This window comes from Chiloscyllium plagiosum, unplaced genomic scaffold (genome assembly GCF_037043375.1).
Source record: "Chiloscyllium plagiosum isolate Xiang-an unplaced genomic scaffold, Cpla_swu_hap1 HiC_scaffold_20, whole genome shotgun sequence".
In the NCBI taxonomy this organism is placed as follows: domain Eukaryota; kingdom Metazoa; phylum Chordata; class Chondrichthyes; order Orectolobiformes; family Hemiscylliidae; genus Chiloscyllium; species Chiloscyllium plagiosum.
The window spans coordinates 21,360,102-21,367,141 of NW_028270158.1; the positions used below are offsets into that span (position 1 = coordinate 21,360,102).

The following is a 7,040-nucleotide window of genomic DNA, read 5'->3' on the forward strand; positions in this document are numbered from 1 at the left end:
CCTCAGAGCCATTACCTTAACTAACAATATGATTACTGAAAAACAAGATGGGGTGCCTCAATCTTGCAGACACTGAATGTCATGTGGTTCAGAATAAAACTGCGGAAGGTCTCATCATTTCCGAGAGGTCCTTGACTAGGATGGCGGAGTGGTTAAGGTGTTGGACTTAAGATCCATTGATTGGCTGTGTCAGTTTGAGCCCCACTTCTGGTAGCTGAGGTTCTTCTTTTTGTGTTCACTTCAGCTGAACATATCCGAAAATTGGAACAATACAGCGAAGGTTGGCATGACCCCCGTGCAAGGGTGACAGGCAGATCAGTGAAGCATTTCATACTCTTTGTAAAAATAAACCTAAAACATTTGTGTTTAGATACATGCTGATAGACCTTTTGGATTTTCCTTGATTTTAAAATGAGACCAGAATTTCATCCCTCATGCTCTCTTGCCAGTGTGCACCTAATAGTGTAACTCCGGAACTCCGGAATTGTGTGTGGGTGGCTGCAGCATCGAGGGACTTTGGTGGGAAAGCACATGATTTTATTTACTTTACTCTGCTATTTTTCCATGGTTAAGTGAATGCCACAGCAAAAGATTTTTTTGACAAATCAAGCATCCCTTGACATTAGGTTCTGTCATCTGTATTGCCAGGAATCAAACCTTCTTAATACTCTGAACTGTAATTATTTCTAATATGTTTGAACCAGTGCAGGATATGACCATTTTATATTTTGAGGCCTGGTTTTGTGCCAATTTTTTTGTGATTTAAATATCACCTTTAATATCCTGAGCAGCTTACAATGATTCCCTGCACATCCGAGAGTTCTATAAATGTTCGAGTGATTTACACAGACAGCTGTGTTATTAGAAAGAGCTGGTTTCCACTTGCTTTTAAATTTAGATTCCTTACCTGATAAACAGAATACAGAAACCATCAATCTCAATACTACCAGAAAGAAAAATCTTAACACTGCCATAAAAAGAACTGACATATGGACAAACAAAAACAAAAACAAAACCAAGAATTTTGCATGTCCCTTCCATGGGAGCAGGTTGGCAAGCAAAGGGAATGTAACATACAGTCAGGTAGGATGATGGGAAGTACTGTGCCAATTATCTTCCCCCTTGTATGGCAGTGATAGCCAACCCATAGCTCATTTTAAACCTTTAAGTGGCCAATTATAAACCCAGCACCTGTCTGATTGGCCACAGTGATCTCTGGTGTTGTGGGGACCACTGCAGTCCCAGCAGTGACCACACATCACAGTGGTGCTGTTGGAGCTGAAGAGCTCCCAGTCCTCTGTTTTACCAGTGGCTCGGCTCTTGGAGGTGGGAATGTTCTGCCTCAGAGGAATGGCAGCCATGACCTCAAGCCACCAATTGCCCAAGCCGTAGAGAATCTTGGCTTCTGGAGCTGGTGGAGGTGAGATCCATCCTGATCTCTTCTGGCAGGTGGCTTGAAATCCCAACCAAAAGATCAAAAGACATAGGAGCAAGAGTAGGCCATTCAACCCATTGAGCCTGCACCACTATTCAATATGATCATAGCTGATACCTTAATTTTGCCCTACCCCATATCCCTTTCTCTCTTTAGCCAGAAGAGCTATATCTGCCTCCTTCATGAAGTCACAATGTTTTGGCGTCAACTACTTTCTGTGTAGTAAATTCCACAGGCTCACCACTCTCTGGGTGACGACATTTCTTCTGAACTCAGTGCTAAAAGGTTTACCCCTTTTCCTTAAGCTATGTCTGTTGGTTCTAGACTTTTCCACCATCGAGGGTATCTTTCCTGCATCTACCCTGTCTAGTCCTGGAAGAATCTTATCGATTTCTATGAGATCCCCTTCATTCTTCTAAACTCTCATGAATACAATCCGAACCAACTCAATCGCTTCTCATATGTCATTCCTACCATCCCATTCAATAAGGTTGCCTCTCTTTCTTCTATATTGCAATGAGTATAGACCGAATCTACTAAACCTCTCCTCAAAAAACAATCTCTCCATACCTGGTATCAGCCTGGTAAGCTGGAAAGACAAAAGGAGGAATTTTCATTATAGCCTTCTCCAATGCCAACCAAAGTTGCAGCAAAGCAGTTGTTAGTCCCGAATTAACTATGGAGCCAATTTGATATACGACGTTTGTGAATGGGCTTTAGTTTGGTTTTCCTGTGCATCAGGGTGAACAGAGTGTCATGCAAAAGCTCACAGAATTTCATCACCACTTCTTACATTTGAAGAAAGGACATGAGGGAGGAGCTAGAAATGGACAAGCAACCCCTGTTAATAGCTTTGACTCAATTGGAAAATAAGTTGGAATAAGAAGTACACATTAGTCATCATTAGTAGTAAAGCATTGCACATGTTAAGCTTCCTACTCATTCATGTTCATCGCAGTACAATAGTGAATTCACTCCACTCAATTGCATTTATATGCCTCCTTTCACGATGACTCCAATCTGATCAGAACCAATGAAATGAAGTCACTTTAGGAAACAAAGAAATCAATTTATATGCAGATCATAAGGCGCGATGATAAAGTGAACAGAAAATCTGATTTTATGATGCTAGACGAGGGATAAATACTTACAAGAACACTGAAAGGAACTCCAATGCTCTTCTTTCAGCTGAGGAGGCTAACAGTAGCCCAGTTTAATGTCTTAGCTGAACATTATGACCACCAGCAGTGTAACATTCCCTCAGTACGGTGGTATGGATGCTTATCTGTCTGGATCATAAGTGAGAGTCCCATCGACTAAGCTACTCCTGACATTGGGAATTTAACTAGTTATGCGAATGTAATAGTTGCTATAAAAATGAAAATTCTTCCTTTTATTTTTTCACCATCTAGTCTTGATGCGGTGAAGCAAATGTTTTGAAATATGAAACCTTCTCCCTGTGACTTGAGATGAAATTTGTATTTTAGCAGATATAAAGAGCCCACATAAAATGGATTAAGCAGTATGAAAGTTTTTCCTAATGACTGTACAATTGGTAAACTGGCAATCGACCCCGTGGAAACAGAGTATCTCCTGAGATACTGCATGTATTGTAGACAATTGCATTGCAGACTTCACAGTGGTTTTAAAAAACAAAACATGTTCCAGTCCACATCACTGATGTCCTGATGAGCACAATGTTAACCATATGCACAAAATACTGACCTACCTTAGAATCTGTTGAGGGCACCTCTGCCTCAGTGTCAGACGATTGCAAGTTCATAGTTCCATTCCCAGACACTACTTGAAACTCGGGAGAGGTTATTAAAGTTTCAAGAACAAGTAATAGGACAAAGACTATGGAAAGATCTGGAATCTAACTTCAGGCACAGCAGATCACTGGACAACTATGAGAAGGGGGCAGTCGATGCAGGATTGAGAGTTAAATGCACGCAGTAAATGAAACAAGATAAATGAGCTGGTTGCACAGATTGAACTTGGCAGATACGATGTTATAGGTATCACAGAGATGTGGCTGCAAGGGGGATCAGACTGGGAATTAAGTATCCAAAGATACACATTCTATCGACAGGATGGACAGAAGGGGCGGAGTTGCCTTGCTGGTAAGAAATGAAATTAAATCAAGAACAAGGACTGATATAGTCAAAAGGCATACAACCTGTAGGGGTTGGGTTGAGGAACTGCAGAGAATGGGAATTATGTACAGGCCTCCTAAAAGTAGTCAGGATGTGGGGAAGAAAATAAATCAGGAGAGACAAAAGGTATGTAAGTAAGGGACTATTACGATAATCATGGGGTCCTCCAATATGTAGGTTGACTGGAAAAATTAGGTTGATAGCAGATCCCAAGAAAAGCAATCTGTGGAATATCTACGAGGTCGTTTTTTTTGTATGGAGTAGCTTGGGTAGAGCCCACTAGGGAACAGGCAGTTCTGGATTTGGTGATGTGTAATGAGGCAGATTTGATTAGGGAGCTTGAGCTGAGGTGGCCAGTGACCATAATATGATAGAATTCACCCTACAGTTTGAGATGGAGAAGTTTGAATCAGATGTAACGGTATTACAATTGAGAAAAGACATGAGAGAGAAGCTGGCTAGAATCGATTGGAAGGGATCCCTCATAGGAAAATCAATGGAGTGGCAATGGCAGGGGTTTCTGGAGGTAACTCAAGTGGTCCAGCAGAAATTCATCCCAAGGAAAAAGAAAGATCCTGATGGGAGGACGAGGCAACCTTGGCTGACCAGGGATGTCAGGGGCAGCATATAAGAAAAATCATGTAACGTGGTGGAGATTAGTGGGAAGCCAGAGGATTGGGAAGCCTTTACAAACAATCAGAGGGCAACAAAAAAAACAGTAATGGGGGAGATGAAATGTGAGGGTAAATTAGCTAATAATATAAAAGAAGATTGCAAGAGTTTTCTTAGAAATCTAAAAGGTAAATGAGAGGCAAGAGTGGACATTAGATCACTGGAAGTCTAGATTAGAGTGGTGCTGGAAAAGCACAGCAGTTCAGGCAGCATCCGAGGAGCAGGAAAATCGATGTTTCGGGCAAAAGCCCTTCATCAGGAATACAGGCAGAGAGCCTGAAGGGTGGAGAGATAAGTGAGAGGAGGGTGGGGGTGGGGAGAAAGTAGCATAGAGTACAATAGGTGAGTGGGGGAGGGGATGAAGGTGATAGGTCGGGCGGGGATGGTGGAGTGGATAGGTGGGAAGGAAGATAGGCAGGTAGGACAGGTCATGGGGACAGTGCTGAGCTGGAAGCTTGGAACTGGGGTGAGTTGGGGAAGGGGAAATGAGGAAATTGTTGAAGTCCACATTGATGCCCTGGGGTTGAAGTGTTCCGAGGGGGAAGATGAAGTGTTCTTCCTCCAAGCGTCTGGTGGTGAGGGAGCGGCGGTGAAGGAGGCCCAGGACCTCCATGTCCTCGGCAGAGTGGGAGGGGGAGTTGAAATGTTGGGACACAGGGCAGTGTGGTTGATTGGTGCGGGTGTCCCGGAGATGTTCCCTAAAGTGCTAGGAGGCGTCCCGTCTCCCCAATGTAGAGGAGACCGCATTGGGAGCAACAGATACAATAAATGATATTGGTGGATGTGCAGGTAAAACTTTGATGGATGTTGAAGGCTCCTTTGGGGCCTTGGATGGAGGTGAGGGAAGAGGTGGGGGCGCAGGTTTTGCAATTCCTGCGGTGGTAGGGGAAGGTGCCAGGATGGGAGGGTGGGTTGTAGGGGGGGCGTGGACCTGACCAGGTAGTCACGGAGGGAACGGTCTTTGCGGAAGGCGGAAAGGGGTGGGGAGGGAAATATATCCCTGGTGGTGGGGTCTGTTTGGAGGTGGTGGAAATATTGGCGGATGATTTGGTTTATGCGAAGGTTGGTAGGGTGGAAGGTGAGCACCAGGGGCGTTCTGTCCTTGTTACGGTTGGAGGTGTGCGGTCTGAGGGCGGCGGTGCGGGATGTGGACGAGATGCATTGGAGGGTATCTTTAACCAAGTGGGAAGGGAAATTGCGGTCTCTAAAGAAGGAGGCCATCTGGTGTGTTCCGTGGTGGAACTGGTCCTCCTGGGAGCAGATACGGCAGAGGCGGAGGAATTGGGAATACGGGATGGCATTTTTGCAAGAGGTAGGGTGGGAAAATGTGTAATCCAGGTAGCTGTGGGAGTCAGTGGGTTTGTAAAAAATGTCGATGTCAAGTCAGTCGTCATTAATGGAGATGGAGAGGCCCAGGAAGGGGAGGGAGGTGTCAGAGATGGTCCAAGTAAATTTAAGGTCAGGGTGGAATGTGTTGGTGAAGTTGATGAATTGCTCAACCTCCTCGCGGGAGCACGAGGTGGCGCCAATGCAGTCATCAATGTAGCGGAGGAAGAGGTGGGGAGTGGTGCCGGTGTAATTACAGAAGATCAACTGCTCTACGTAGCCAACAAAGAGACAGGCATAGCTGGGGCCCATATGGGTGCCCATGGCTACCCCTTTGGTCTGGAGGAAGTGGGAGGATTCGAAGGAGAAATTGTTAAGGGTTAGGACCAGTTCGATCACTGGAAGATGAGGCTGGAGAAGTAGTAATGGGGAACAAAGAAATAGTGGAGGAACTGATTAGGTACTTTGCATCAATCTTCTTGGTGGAAGACACCAGTTACATACTGGAACTTCAAGAGAGTCAAGATGCAGAGGTGAGTGTAGTGGAGAAGGTACTAGAGAATCCGAAAGGTCTGAAGGTAGATAAATCGCCCAGACCAGATGGACTGCACCCCAGACCTTTGAAGGAAATAGCTGAGGAGATAGTGGAGGCATAAATGGTGATCTTTCACAAATCACTGGAGTCATCCCTGAGGACTGGAAAATTGCTAATGGAACATCGCTGCTTAAGAAGGAAAATTATAGGCTGGTTAGCCTGAGTTCAGTGGGTAGAAATATTTTAAAGTCCATTATTAGGGATGAGATTGTGAGTACTTGGAAGTACATGGCAAAATAGGGCCAAGTCAGCACAGATTTATCAAAGGGAGGTCATTCTTGACTAATCTGTTCAAATCCTTTGAGGAGTGAATGAGCGAGTTAGACAAAGGAGAGCCAGTGGATGTGAGCAACTTGGAATTCCAGAAGACCTTAGACAAGATGTCACACAGGAAGCTGCTAAGTAAATTGGGATGCAATGTTGTCAGAGGCAAGTTATTGGCATGGATAAAGGATTGGCTGACTGGCTCAAGACAGACAGTAGGGATAAAAGAGTCTTTGTCAGGATAGCAGCCAGTGACTTGTAGAGTTCTGCAGGGGTCAGTGTTGGGCCCACAATTATTCACATTATACATTAACAATCTGGATAAAGGAACCAAGGGCATTGTCACCAAGTTTTCAGATGACACAAAGATAGGTAGAGGGACAGGTAGTGTTCAGGAAGTGGGGAAGGCTGTAGAAGGACTTGAACAGGCCGGGAGAGTGGACAAAGATGTGGCAGATGGAATACAATGTGGAAAAGTGTGGGGTTGTGCAGTTTGGTAGAAAGAATAGAGGCGTAGACAATTTCCTAAATGGGGAAAGGCTTTGGAAATCTGAAGCTCAAAGGGACTTTGGAGTTCTAGTTCCGGATTCTC

General features: G+C 44.6%; 1 non-coding gene across 1 annotated transcript; it reads left to right on the forward strand.

Annotated features, from left to right (window-relative positions):
• The first annotated feature begins 233 nt into the window (after window positions 1-233).
• Window positions 234-338, forward strand: LOC122560932 (U6 spliceosomal RNA). The gene has a single exon (XR_006314847.1). It is a non-coding gene; the product is annotated as a U6 spliceosomal RNA (small nuclear RNA).
• The last annotated feature ends 6,702 nt before the right edge of the window (window positions 339-7,040 follow it).